The 15321-nt window shown below is 42.2% G+C and overlaps 1 protein-coding gene across 3 annotated transcripts in view; it reads right to left on the reverse strand.

Annotated features, from left to right (window-relative positions):
• Positions 1-15223, reverse strand: part of MARCHF8 (membrane associated ring-CH-type finger 8) — an 87357-nt gene extending 72134 nt beyond the window's left edge. For 2 of the 3 annotated variants that reach the window (XM_033515532.1, XM_033515531.1), the window contains exon 1: positions 15203-15223. The gene's annotated coding sequence lies outside the window, so the exon portion shown is untranslated. The remainder of the gene's footprint in view (positions 1-15202) is intronic. The other variant, XM_033515533.1, reaches the window with a different exon arrangement.
• Between the last annotated feature and the right edge of the window lie 98 nt (positions 15224-15321).

A 15321-nucleotide genomic window follows, 5' to 3' on the forward strand; every position in this document is an offset into this window, starting at 1 on the left:
TGCATAGACTACACATAACCCACAGAGAAACAGAAGTATCTGCCAGCTCTGGCTAACTCCTCTCAAAATAAGAATACGATTATTTTATGACTATAATACAACTAGACAAGCAAGCAGTTGAACTACAGTCTCAGTAAATAACAGTCCCAGAGCACTTAGCAACCCTTTTCCATTATTTCAATGGAAGCTAAGCAGGATCTGGACCTCTAAAAACAAGTTCCTTAAAAACTGTTCCCTTCAAATCAAATCAGCTGATAAATGCGATTATGAACTAGCCTAGGCAGGATTCAGGAAAACAAATGTCACTTCCCTCTGTTACAATGACACAATAGTTTAGTCATTACAGTTCCTTGAGAAATGAAAAAATTACTTTTGTCTGCTTATGCTACTAATAGCAATTTACCTACATCAGAAGCATCACTGATCATTCCTGATGTCCTGTAGAAAAAACAAAGCACCAGGTGCTCCACACACATCTGGGGCAGTAAGCTCCTGCTACAGATGCAAAGCTTCTTCAGCATCAGTGGTCTGCTGGTTCACAGAGATTTTTCAGTAACTCCCTTTGTATATTTTTTCGATGAACTAGACCATAGTAACAAGAGCAATAATCCCTGGGACAGTCTCTAACTACAGTGAGCAGAAAGAAAAAGAAGTAAAGCAAGAGTTTCATTCTCTGCATTGGAAAGTCCTAATGGTGGAGGCCGGGGAGAGGTAACAGCCAGGGCTCCTGCTTTCTCAGACAGCAAGTTCCTCTACCTGCTCCATTGAATTCCCAAATCTATTTGCATAAGGGGGTGCCATTCACTCTTTTGCCTCAATAATCATGATTTCTCCTCACCCCTTCACAGTAAAGACATCTTCCTGTCCCGACGTGCTTCTGAACAGAGCAAGTCTAGCACATGAATCACGCTTACAGCAAGCTGTGAGTCTTTACAGCTTTGCTGCAAGCAGGACATTACATCAGAGCCTGTTTGGGGCTTGCCTTATCACTTTTAACCATGATCCCATCAACTCCCAGCATGAGTAGACTGGCTTCCTGAGAAATTAATGGCCCTCTCTACAAGAGGCTTTCTTCCCTCCAATTTGGCACTGAAGCCACCCTGCAGATCAAAAATTAGGATGTCTTAATCACACAACTTTAAATTTTTCTAAAATATACGGATGAAGACTTGCTTTGTTATAATACTCATTGTCAGAGAAGATCATGCCACAGTATTATGCCTATTCCTACAGTTTTTGAGAAAAGCTGTCTTTCCCTCTTCACTGCATATCCAAAAGTAAAGCACAGCAGTAACCTACATGGATTCCATCAGTGGGAACACAGGTTTGGGACTGGTCCACCATGACTACTGCAGCTGGTGGACTGCAATTGCAGCTCATCCTGCAATCAGCACAGAAGGGTCCACAGTACAGCTACTGAATACAAAAAACACTCCCCTCACCCCTACTCGTGCACAAAGGCCAAGTCCCACAAAACTATGACACGCTTCAGAAAGACAGCAAGTGACGTCAAGGACAAGGTAACACCCCAGACTAACCCATCCCAGAATAACTGCACATCTATTGGGAAAAAAGCCCACATGATCATTATGATTATTATGATTTGGCAAAGCACTCCATGTGACAATTGATATATTTTAAAAGAAAATGTAATGAAGATTATAATCCAGTGGAAGACCAGACGCACTAATACATGTACAGACCAGAGAGAGAAATCTGCGCCAACAATTTGCAGATAAAACAACTCCACATGATACAATGTAACACCTATAGATAATTTATGATTCCTTCCCATTCTCAATTATAATCCTTTTGGTGTTCACAAAACTCTAAATCAGTTCTGAAATCCAAGGAAAAATTGCTCTGTATTTTTTTCTTCAAAATTAATAAAGATTATTAAAAATTGCGTACACTAACATTGAAGACAACAAAAGCCTGGGTTTCTCAAACAGTGTAAATATTTACAGTGCAAGACGGTGATGAAACAGAACAATCTCACCATTGTTCAGTGAGGACATTGCTCACATTTTATATTGTACAGAGATAAGAACAGTGCATCTTTAGGAAAATTCTGTGCTACACCACGTATTTTCCATTACATCAGAGATGAACAGTTGTAAAAACCATTTACAAACAACAGGCACTTAATCCACATTCTTCACTATTGTTTAACTGCTACCAGGCAAAACAGTCCACTTAAGGCAGAGTAAAAAGAATATACTATTGATTATATAATTCTGTGTTTTGAAGAAACGTGAAATCATTCCTTCTTTGTCTTTGGGTGAGTAAGAAATTTCCAAAGCCATGCAAATAAGAATGTATTTATTTTGAATGATTTATGAGTTAAAAGTAAGGTAATTTTTTACTTACAGGTTTAATTTACAACATGTTTTTGCTGTGGAAGTCTTAATAAAATCTAGATTTCAGGATCAGTGTGACAAACCTTTAAACTCTGAAGAAACACCTATAAACCACATTCTTTAAGACTTGCCCAAAGCAACTGGAGAGCCTAAAACCGGGATCTTCTGAAGTTCAAATGCAGAGTAAAAAGAGCAGTGTACCAAACATCCTGTACCTGATTCTTCTGCTAACTTGCATGACACTGATGAGTTTGATTTCAACCACAGATTCTCACATTTTAAAGTAACCTGATTCCTGATGCCAAACTAACTACCCAGAAGTCATTTGATATCCCCCAAATTAAAAAAATTCTAAATGCATTTTAAATACAGGGAAATACCATATTAAAATATTACAGTATAACAGACTTCAGTGAGAGTTTTTATTGGGAAATATACTTAGACATAGTATGTTTCCTGAAAGGCTTTATATTTCCTTCTTCTTACATTCTGATACCTTCTCTGTACATTTGCCATGTTCAAGAATCCCCATGCAAAAGGCAATGTGGGAAGGACCAATCCTGTAACCCGCATGAGAACTTATCCTCCAGGCAGAACACGGTGCTGGGGGAGTCCACAGCTCCACTGACACTGCTGCCCATCTTTATTTCAATACAGAGGTGTGCTCACTGGCTGTGGTTCAGGAAGGCAAACAACTGGAGTTCTTCAGTTTAGCCACTTCGGTGCAATGGAAGGATAAGAGTACTCCTACCTCTAGGCTGTTCCAGCCACACAGGTATCTTTTGTGGGGTGGTATCGCTCCTTGCCATGGCAATGTACAGTACCTGGCACAATCAAGAGCACAGACTGAAGTGCTACAATAAAACTTGCATTGTCACCAAAAATTGCCAGATCTTGATTTGAAAAAGTTGCCAGGCAGACAAACATGGCATTTCTCATCAACTTCAACATGAAAATTATGCTATGAAGAGTTTAAGAACCTCTGTGTCATAGCACTATCATTAAAAGCCCACAGACAGAACCCATATCTGTGAACAGAACTAAATCCCCCCCAGTGCCAGAACAAGACAGCCTCTTCCAGCTACAACCTTGTCATGGGATTTGCTGGGTGGCTAAAAAAGCTGCATGTGCCTATCATATTTGGAGTGTTCCTGGTGTAGTTTAAAGGCCAGGCAACTGACTTCAGATGGCTGACAGTGTCACCCCAGCTGCCTGTGCCAGAGCTGACGCTGACACGCACTGGCAGCGGCGGAGAACCCGCACAGTTTTCCTTCATGAGGGTGTTATTTCACGCGAGTGTGCTGGCACGTGTGTGTTGGTTCTGACCATCCTTCCCTCACAACAGTGCTCTGTGCCACCCGAAAAGAAGGGATTTGCACTACTGAGACCCACAGACAAGGCATTTCTTACCACAGTCTATAAAGGGCCATTCATCCCCACTGTACCTAAAATAGCCACTGGATGCAATCATGAGATGAATACATGACTATGGATTCTTTTAAATCACTGCCTTCTTGTACAGACAAGGAAACTGTGTCCAGCAGTTGCATCCTCACCCATTGTCCTTGTTCTCAATTCAGCAATCAAGTGTTGACCCTTTCTGTCCCATCCAGTATTAGCCCCTTCTTCTCTAAAAGTACTTAGAAGTTTAGAGATTTTATGAGAAACACAGTGAAACAACAGAAAACTCCACCAGTCTATTCCTATGCACTTGCAAGACCTGTATAGAATCCTATTAAAGCAAATCCATAACAGCTTTCTATCACCAGAATTACAGCAGCACTTCTAAAGTCCAGCTATGATCCACTAGCTCCTCATTGCCAGCCAAACACAGCCAGCTGCAGAAAGCTACTGAGACAGAGTGAAGTACCCAGGTACTGAAAAATGGTGCTTTCTAAAAGAGAAACACTTAGAACTGCACAGGTCTGTTTCTTGCTGCTGGAGAACAGGCTGACTTGCAATGCCCTTCTGACCTACTCTTAAATGATTGCTTTGAAACACATGCTGGAGTGAAAACTGGCAATCTCCAAGCGTCTAGTAAGGGTGAGAGGAGGCCCAAGCCATCATATAGCAAAATTCTGTGGGACAAAAGGTGGTTCTGAAGGAACCTGGTGATAGCTGGAGCAACACAATGGAATGGATACTTGGATGCTGTTGCATATCTACAAGGCAGTAAAAGATGCTGCTATACAAAGTTCTCCAAACAGAGAAATAAAATTCAGGAGCATGGCCGTATCACTCATGCCAATTGACATGTCACATTCTTCAACCCAATCACATTTAGAAGTGGCTTTTCTGTCTCTTCCCCAAGCAGATGGTCTTTGCTTTAAATTAGTTTAAACAGGAGCCAGTGAGATAAGCCAAGTGTGCTAAAACAAGGCTGATGCAACTCTGGTGCATATGAGCACTACTGTAAAACCTGAAACATTCATGAAGACAAAATCTGGAAGAAACACTAGTTTTTATCAGGTTATCTGTTGAAATTGAAAGCGAGAAGAAAATATTTATTTATTTATTAAGCTGAAATATCAGTAGTCATTGTGGAAAAGCTGCTGCTGGAGAAAGAGGCAAGCATCAAACCTGTTGAATTTTACATCAACAGTGCCCTTTGCTGCAGAGAGAAAAACCCACACAACTGTGCCCTACTCTCCTCCATGCTTTCCAGGACCCATACGAGCTGGCTTTCTGGTTTTCTTCTCCAAGTAGCTACAATTACAATAATATTAAGGGACATTTGCTCTCCCAAAGAGCAGATGAAAAATAACTACAGACAAATAATTTGAACATCTGCCGAATTACACTAATGGAGAGATAGCGATGCATTTTTCTATTAATCATTTTAAATGGCAAATGCAAGTTTGTTTTGCCTTTCTCAATTGGAAAAAAGAAAACTACCTCTTATTCCCAAAGCAGCAGATATTAGAAAATCAAGACAAAAATCTCTTCCGTTTTCTGCTCACTTGAAACAGTTGGCTTGTTCCATTCTAGATAGTCCCATCTTTAGCACAGGCTCCCACACGTAGGCTGTACAGCACATCAAGATGTTCACAAGGCATATAAAGACTAAAGACGTCTCCTGCTATTTCTGAAGTGATGGGAACCAACAAGTGACCAAAACACTGCTGCTTTCCTCTTAGAGGTCCCAATCATTCCCTTCAGTCTCTGGGTGCTACAGGAAGCAGTGCTGTGCCTAGGAACAGGCATGGTCCTCTCTGCGTCACAAGTGACCTTGTGCCTGGCACCTTGTGCCTCCTCCATTGGCTGTGCTCTCTCTGAAAGGGCATAAAGCCTTGAGCTCAGAGGAAGTTACACTCCTTGTTTTTCAGGGACACATGCTACTCAGTGAATGGCATTACCTGGCAACATTACAATAAACTCACAAAGAAATAATCTGGTACAAGATCACATCCCCTACATTTCCTGCAGAGTTAACAGAAGTTTCACATCTCAGCAAGGACAGCTGGTCTCTCACTGCCTCATTACAGATGACAGAAGTCATCAAACTTAAGAAATTAAATTGACAAGAGGCTAAAAAGTATTCAGATCCCAATCTTAGGAGATGTGAAATACCTCAGCTGAAAAGGCTCTCTCTTCTTTGCTGTCCTCCTTCTGCAGCAAAGCCACACAGCTGTCTTAAAATGCTCAACCTAACAACTTCGAGCAGGAAACAACAATGTAACACACACATAATGTTCCTTTCAGTGCTCCTGGACTGGGTTTTCTGGGGTAGGTGTGGGATTTTTCAAAGGAAAAATAAAATCTGTAGGAAGCAGATGCCCACCATGGCAGGCATCTTCTCTCCCTCAAAAAAAAGACCCTGCTGGAAAAATTGTTATTTGTCTGGGGCAAAGACTCAGCATAAATGCAGTGCAAAGTTTCTACCATCAATGTTGGAACACCTGGTCTTTCCCCAAAATTACCTCCTCAAACGCTGATTCTGCCCAGATTTTCCAGACTGGCAAAACCACTTCAGCCTCCAATCTTGTCCTATATGCAGGTTATGAATTAGAAGACTTCTCTAATTAGAGATCACCAGTGGAATTGGAAGGTAGATTATTTTTAGCAATTGTCTGATTGAGCTGGAGCTGTACTCAGTTGGAAATTAGTTACTTTTTCTATGACTACATTTTACACAGATTTTCCAATACAACATTTAGTATCTCTTCAAAAGCCATCATCTATCAGCAAAGACAAAGCAGCTATCATATACCCAAGAAGGTACTTTTTAACATCTTCAAGTTTCTCACTCAAAGCCTAGAAGGAATGGCGAGGGGAGATGAAGAAACATGGAAAAGTACAGCCATCTTCACATACCAGGGGTGAAGGCACAAGCTTGAGTAACCCATCCCTCTGCAAGCTGGCATGCAGGAGTAGCATCTTTTACAGAAGGGGTCAGAAGGCCCAGAGACAGTGTAACATGCTGTTTTATTGATCACCAAGTTAAAGCATGACTTCGCCTGATAGTGATTTTCTTCCTTCTTTGGCATATTACAATAAAGGAAGAAAAAAAGACCCACAGAAGAAAGGCTTGGCTCAGAAACTTGCCAACTCTCCTTGACTCAGAGGGGTTGCTGGACACAGGAAATGAACAGCTCAGAAAAGCAGGCCTGTGCTATGTCCGTGCTATTGGCCTTGGTGGGATGCACTGTGTACAGTCAAGTTGCTTTCCACTCCCATCCCCTGCTGACAAGAATTACTTTCAGACTTGAAACCCAGCAGTTTCATCATCTTTTTAATTCGCAATTCCTGGCTCAGATGTCTCTCATATGCGCTAGCTAGATTACATCAACCACAAAGACCTGCCCATGAGCCACACAGGATATGCCTCAAAGGCAATCACTCAGGGGTTGGATCATCAGCTCTGAATTTCTCTTCCTTTATTCATAGAAGTAGCAATACAAACTGTGTGACAAGGGATAAGTGTATGCTTTGTAGTGTCATGTGGAAAGGGAGATAACACCAGAGCATCAGGATGCAACTGGAAAACATACCTTCCTTGAGCAGAGCATCTACCCTGAAGCAGACAGAACCATCCCTGCAGCCTCCTCCCCTGAACAAGGCATAGACAGTAAAGACAGGCTGTCTTTAGCCAAACCCATGCAGGTCTTACAGAGCAGAGAGCCTTAACAGAGCAGCTAATGAGGACTTGAAAAGGCAGCAGACAAACAGCCAACCAGCACAATGCCTGTGGGGCATAGCAGCTCTACCAAGCCTCTGCAAAGCACCTATAGTTCTGCATAGTGAGAGCATGCCAACTAAAAACTTCCCAGTGGGCAGTCAAAGATGGGTGAGACAGACTGAACATGTGTCCAAGCTGACAAGTAGAGCTCAAGTAGACAGAGAAAGCAAACAACCATAACAAATATCCAACAGGACACAATAAAAGATCACAGCCAAGAATAAAATGCATGATGTATCTAATTCCCTCTCTACAGAAGGAACTGATGCTGAGTTCTTTGCTCTCAGGCTGCTGGGCCACATGATGCTATGCTTGCCAGGGTATCACTAACAAAGGAAAGTGAGTGAGAAATCGTATCTTGAATCACACATGTTCGACAGCAACTGAGCTGGGATCCTTGCCTTGTGGTTGGGGAAGCTGATATCAACACAACCAGTAAATAAAAGCCTAGGTCTGGAGCAGGTATAAATGCTTCAGGGTCCCCAAAACACCGACCATGGGTGATCCTGGGAGGAAAAATACCACCAAAAAGACAGCAAAGCATATGTCAGACTAACCCTGCTGCATTTGGTACGCAGGTAATGTAGAGGAGGTGCTTCCACACTTCACTAGCAGCATCTCAAATGCAGCCTTACTGAGCAGGGGTAAAATGCCAAGAGCACTTAGACAGTAGGAGGCACTGGGCTCCGGCAGGGCCATCTCCTGCTGCTTTGAAGCTGCAGTTCTAATACATCATTGCGCACTGCCTCACTAGAAACAAAGCCAGACATTTCATTTAAGAAACCAATCAGATGGATTAGGAAAGGTCAAAGAATAATAAATTTGAACTTCTTGCCATTTGGAAAATACAAAGGTGTTGTGGGCTCTCCATGATTTGCCTGGAAAACATCACACTGCAGTTTTCCTACACTTCCAGGATGGCACATAAAAAGGAACTCATCTCTAAAAGGTCTTAGGAACTGCAGAGCTCTGCAGCTCTGTGTACTAGAGCAGGACTCTTTTTCACACCCTGCCAAAGCATGGAGCAGCTCACACAGAATAGTATGGAGACCTTCCAAGCCTTACAATTTTGCAGTGATTGGTGAGAATTTCTGCAACATCAGAAATACTCAACTTGAGTGGTCTCAGTCAGAGTTACCCTCCCCTGTCAGGTCTGACCCTAAGATGAAGGGTACAAAATAGCTGAACATCACTGTCAAAATAATCACAGAAACAACATACATGCCTCACACAAAGGAATTGTTAAGAGGCAATATACAATTTTGATGCCCCAAAACAAGAAGATATTTCAAAGCTTCAATAGGAAAATACTGCATAAGAACACCAATGTGTTTAGAAGGCTGAAATCTGATCTTGTTTTTATTGGCTTCTGTTTTATTATGCCAAGAGCAAAGTTAAAACTCCCTTCCATATTCTAATTAAACTTGCTACAGTTTTTTGCTAATTCCCAAGATCAAGCCAGCCTGACAAGAATCATGTAATTTTACAAGGGTATCTCCCTCCACCCCCTTACGTTATCAAACATTAATTTTGTGAAGACTCTGCTGCATCATGCCAGCTCTAATTTAGTACCAGTATTTTAAATTTCTCCTAAGTCTTCAGAAGGCCTTGCAGCAGAAGAAGGCCAGTCCATAGCAGAAGGATTAGCACGGCCTGAGATCCTGCATTTGAATCCTGTGGTTCTGTTTCATAGGGGCCACTCACCCATATGGCCCATCTTATGTTTAAAAAGCACCATCTCCATGGGCTTTGGCACAGGGTGAGGCTGCAGTTCTTTGTTGTGACATTGCAATTTATATTCCATTCTTTCTGCAACACCTAAAGTTCCAGCAATTATGAGACATTTAGCCAACAGGTTCAGAAGTTACTGGCAATGCAATTGCATAAGCCCACTTCCCCATAGAGAACAGATTAAAAATAAAAATCCAAGAACCTTACAAATACCATGATACAGATGACAACTGAGTTGCAGGAAACTAAGGTATGCATAGGTGAAGTCCCTGAAACTGGAAAACAGGCCAGAAGCAGGAAAAAAGACTCAGATTTCCTGTCTCTCACAAAAAAACCCGTTACAGCAAGTGAACTTCCTCTTCTTTTTAAAGCTAAGCAGATTTTTTTCTTCTCATTGAAACAAGACAGCATTTAGTTCAGTATGCATTTATCATGTTTGGTGTAAAAAACCCCTTCCTCTAGAGACCATTTGCAATGTCAAAGAGCAGCAAATCTTCAGCCCACCTGCTTTGTGGATTATTTGCATGCACATACATAGGTACACATATAGATACATTTTATGGAAGCAGCTTCATAGCAAATCAATGGGCACAGATTGTGCTAGAGAAAAAATACTGACAACTGTCCTTCCTTGTCCTGGCACTTCCAGTTCAGATTTGGCAGGCAAGCTCAAGATGATTATCCTAAAAGCTCTAACAATAATCACAGTTAAAAGGACATTTTGGATGCAGAACTGCAAGGGGAACTCACATCATTTACTAGAAAGGAATGAAAAATCAAAACCTACTGTCAACTTCAGAAAGAGCCAGACTGCTCCCATGTATGCTTTCTTCTCTGTCATCACCTATGGCAAACTATTACCTCATGCTCTTCACATTCCTCCAGTATGCCAGACTTCACCAGGCTTCTGTATGATGAACCAAAAAGCCACTGCCAGCTTTCACTTTCTATCTATTGCAGCAGAGTTCATCATGCTGTTAAACACAAGTCCCTTAAGAGTGGTTTGCTGAAGGAGGCCATGTAAAACATGAAAAAGGAGACAAAATTGCACTCAGGGCAAGCAGAGTAATTTGCAAGAATTTCTTGCTATAATGTGACCCATGTTATGAAACCATGGCAGAGCCCTGTATTGCATCACTTCCCGTTCTCTAATCCATCAATCTTCCCATAAATATTTATATGCACATTGGAAAAAAAATACATACACAGAAATATGCCACATTTTTCCATTAGCCTTTCTCTTCTGACTGATGCATTCGTAGTTACAAGAGATTATAACAAGGATTGGCATAGTAGTGAATCACCCTCCATAGCACACTGCGCTTTTACAACTAGAAATAGAGGGATCAGAGAGATTAATCCTCTGTCCTGGATGAGACAAGGAGCCAGTGACAGGAAAAGCAAATATAAATAGGCAGAGAAGGCTTTGTCTTGCTACAGCTCCCATTGGTTTTGAAGGAGTCTCTTCTACAAAGAAATGCTTTAGGAGACCTTTACGGATGACATTAAACAAAGACATCCCTTTTGTAAATCCTGCAGTAATTTGGAGATGAGGGGTTCCCACTAATAATCCTGTGGCATCATCTTCCCTCTCCCAGGAAAGTAAAGGACAGGTCCAAGGCCAAGAGAAGTGCTTACAGTAGAAGATCTGACTGAATACTTCCTCAGTGTTTAAAGAATGCTATAGGGCAGGTTGTTCAAAGTCAATTTGTTGCTTCCTTCAATTATATGGTGCTCAAATGGTCCTCTAGAAGCAAAATTCACCCAAATCCCATGTCTAGAAGCCAGTTTCTAGTTTCAGTCCTAGAAGTCATGGCAATGTGTAGACCCCCACACATGTGGTGTGCCCATGGAAATTCTTGTGTAATGAGAAAGCAGAACTTCAAACTCAGTTCTAGCAAAAAGAACAGAACACAACTCCCTTCCTCAAGCTGCACAGTGGCACAGAGTTCTTAGCAGTAAGTAAGTCTGAGTGACAAATTATTCTGGTCATTAGAATCAGCAGATCAGACCCAGGGGAAGCCTATCTATTTATTCAGAAGCATTGGGGTTTTTTTTTTCCCTAAAGATACTCTTCCTTGCAGGCTCAGTACACACACTAAAGAGGAACCAAAGCTTTTTAAAAATAAAGCACATTTGAGAGGAAGAGATGCAAAAAGGATTAGTATACTTTTTTAAAAATTAGCAACTTTACATGTAAACTTGAACCCTATTCTTTTTTTTTCTTCTTTTTTTGGTTTGTTGCCTTAGAGTTTGTCACCTTCATCTTTCCTTCCTTCTTCTGTTATCCAACTGACCTTCAGATTCAAAGAGAGAAGTTTCTCACCCTGTGTGGAGGACATGACAGAAGTCAAGCTACCAGCTCAAAAAAGAACAGCTGACAGCATTTTTATTCCTTGTAATGAACCTCTTATCCTGGATGGTGCATAAACACTTGATCTTGCTGAAGCCATGACCAAACTGGGAGACAAACTCAGCCCTAGCTGTGGTAGCAGTGACCTGTTAGAAGATGTTCTTAAGTCCAATGCCTGTTTTCCCAAGGAGAAACTCTGTTCTGAAGTTAATCTGCAGCCTCACCTGCAAAATGGACTGGTGACGTATTCTGTCCTGATGCCCTTTGAAGGACACAGAAACTCTGAAGGGCAGATATAGAGGCAAACCCAGCTGATACACAGGATTTACCTACCCCCAAAATATACAAAATTCCATATGAATTTTGGCTATGTATTTTGCAAGGTTTACAGCTGGGATCCTTAAATGAGTCTCCAGGGATAAAGTCCTCATCTACTACCTTTATATCATGTAACTATGGAAAATCTCAGCCACACTTTCTATTTTCCACCCATTACACATAGGTAATATGTGTATATCATCTAAAATTTCCAACACTGCTTTCAGTTGAGTCAAATCAACAATTACATTCTGAGAGGTCAAATTCAAGATTTGCTACTAAGCCCTGACCCCCCTTACCTGCAGGTACCAAATGTGAGCTCCAGGGTGACACTCATTTTAAAAGACAGAGAAGTTTCACAGTCATTTGCAAACACCTTTGATCTAGGTCAGCCCAAACATGATAACCAGCAGGACATATAATAAAGGCCAGCCTTCCTTCTTGGTCCCAGGGGAAAAGAAACTGCTGATGGTTGAGATCTCTTGCCTTGGTGAACTGTCTGGCTATCTGGTGATGAGTTACATTTAAGAGTAACAAAGCTCTTAAAGAATACTTTTAATTGCAAAAAGACCACGCTTCCAGAGGCTCTTGTCCCTTTACCTGCCCCAGAATCAATAAACACCATGTAATCTGTTATTTGGTTTTTTAATGTTTCACATAAATGTGGACACCTTGATAAAATCCCACAGAAACATTGTGGGAAGCAGTGAAAAATAATCTGATTTAGAAATTATGAGTTCTTTTGGGAAGTTTTCAGTAAAATCTAAACAGAATTAGTAAAACTGACCCTATCTCAGTGAAGAGCATTTCAACAATCTGGAGCTGTGAAAATTCACAGCAAGCAAAGCCCACCCAGCAAGTGTAATGCCAGCTCTGCTATGCTACATCAAGCTGCCACCAGATCTTTGCAGTCAATCCACAAGTCAGCAAAATAAAAGTCCCAGCAAACCTTGCATGAGTTCTGTCTCACTATGGAAATTAATACAGTGAATTAGATGTGCAATTTACATGGTTCACACAGTTCCTGCAGCAGCTAGCACTAGATGCTCCCAAGAAAGAACTGACATGAGCAGTAAATCCGGGAAGTCCCCCAGGAAGATTTCCACTCTAACACCTTATGCCCTGGAAGTCTTTCCCAGGCTTCAAGCTTTTCATTCCTTATAGCCTTCTACAGTTTTGCTACAGTCCAAGCACAAGGTTGTTCAGGGTTCCTGGAAATTCCTTCCTTCAGTGCCTGTTAATTTTTTATGGTCCATCTACAGGCTCTTAAAGAATGCTAGTTAAACACTTCTACAGGATCAAGAGTTCCTTCCTTATATTTTTTGGGGGAGGGTGGAAGGGCAGAACAAGAACAAAACTAAATAAAAAACAATTAGGGGAAAAAAAAAAGAAACCTCATTCCTGTTTTCATTTTTTCCTGGCAGATAGCCATGCACTCTCTATTAATCACATTTTCTGAAGCTAGTTACACTCAGGCCCACTTAGGGCTGACTGAGGTATATGGCAGAAAAGACTCTTAGCAGGAGACTGCTTTTTCTCATTCAGCAGGATCAATTCAGGGCTTGTAACAACCACCTTCAACTCCTTCTTTGAGCAGCGTTATTACTGGAAGCTGTCACATTCCTGCAGTGGTCTGCCTTCCCCACTAAGGTCAGTGATTTCCTTACTGCTCTTCCAAACAGTCTGTCAGACACTGAGGTACATTGCCTAAAGTACCTGTGACAGCCTCAGCAGCTGGGAAGTCCTTTCACCCTTGAACATGGGAGAGCTGCTTGTCCAAAATGTTGGATCTAAAATAACAGAAGTTTAAATAAAAAAACAAGACATATCGGAAGCTTGTCCAACATGCTGAATTAATGTGTCATAACAGTTAAGATTGTGCAAAAGCAGCCTGGGAACAGGTGTTTTTTCTAGCACTAGACCTCACCTGAACATCTCCAACAATTCTAGCCCTGTATCCATACACTGAGGCATGAAAAGCATGCAGCTTTTTCCCCAAAACAGAAAATTGCTTCTTTTTAACTAGTTTATAAGCAGAACTGCTGGCTAGGACTATCTGAAAGCCAAGTAAAAAATAATAAACCAAAAGAACGACAAAAACCCAACACCGTAACAACAAATATCCAGCAAATTGTTGATTTCTTAAATTTACATGAGACCTAAGTCACACAAAGTTCCCAGTAAAAGGGCAGCTGTTCAGACTTCAGCAGTCCTACAGTTTTCAGCAACCGCAGCAGAATCAAGTCTCATTTTCTCCGAGCAGCTACGGGGCTGCTCTGGGGAGAGTCTGGCACCAAACAGTTTGGGCTACAGCGGAGAAGCTGCTAACATTCCCAGCAGGTATTATTCCAGGAGCTAGGGCATACCCTTTAAACTGGAACATTGATGTTTCCAGCAGTCCTGGTCCTCAGGCAGGCTTAGCAAAACTCTGCATCAGTAGAAACTGATCTATGTTGACAGATTTCAAACAAAATACTTTAGGTCTAATAAATAAAGTGGTTTTCAAAGAAAACTTTTCTCTGAAAATGTTTGACTAGGACTGTTGCTAGATCAAGCTCAGCCTCATCTGACACTACTCCAAACCAATTTTAGAAGCACAGATTCATAAAGATTGCTGCTGCTTTAGCTGAAGCGTTACTGTCAGACCGGCTCTCTCCCACCCACATCTTCCTTCCAATATCTCTTTCCACCTCCAGTCAAGCTCTAGCTAAATTGTCCCTTCTGTGTTTATGCTGCTGGGTTATTTCACAGATTTGCGATGCTCGGAAGTAGAGCAGTCCTTTGCCAACTGCAGAGCTGAGCCGCGTGCCCTCTTGCACTGCGGTTTGAGACCGACTGCTCTGGCATTGGCACACTGTAATTCTCGCTTTGCTTGCACTTTTAGCATACTAAAATGAGGAGAAGTTAAAGTGTTACAGTTTGGAACAAGTCGAGCACTACTCTGCCTGCCAACTAGCTCCAGGAAGCATGAAGGAATTCTGACTATTTCTTAGTCTGCCGTGAAACTTCACGATTCCTTACGAACACGTTGCGACCAGCACATCTTGCGCGCTGTTTTCTCTCTGGCGTATCTCTGTTCCACGTCGCTCACGGAACGCGAATTCGCCTCCTCCTCCTAACGGGACACCTGGTGCAGACACGGTCCCTTTCCCACAGCTGCTCGCCTCTCGGTTTCCCCGCAGCAACACTAATGCTCCCAGCGCCGGCCCCGGCAGCTGAGGCTGTGCAGACAAAGACGGCGGAGGTGGGAAAGCCTCTTACCAGGGAATTAGGTGCCGCTTCCCCAGCTCCGACAGAGGAGCGCCCGCCCCAGCGGCCCCGCTGCCCCTGCCCCGGCCAAGGCGGCGCTGCACGGTCCGGCGGGGAGCGGGGCAGGGCCG

Source organism: Parus major, chromosome 6 (genome assembly GCF_001522545.3).
Source record: "Parus major isolate Abel chromosome 6, Parus_major1.1, whole genome shotgun sequence".
NCBI classification, from domain to species: Eukaryota; Metazoa; Chordata; class Aves; order Passeriformes; family Paridae; genus Parus; species Parus major.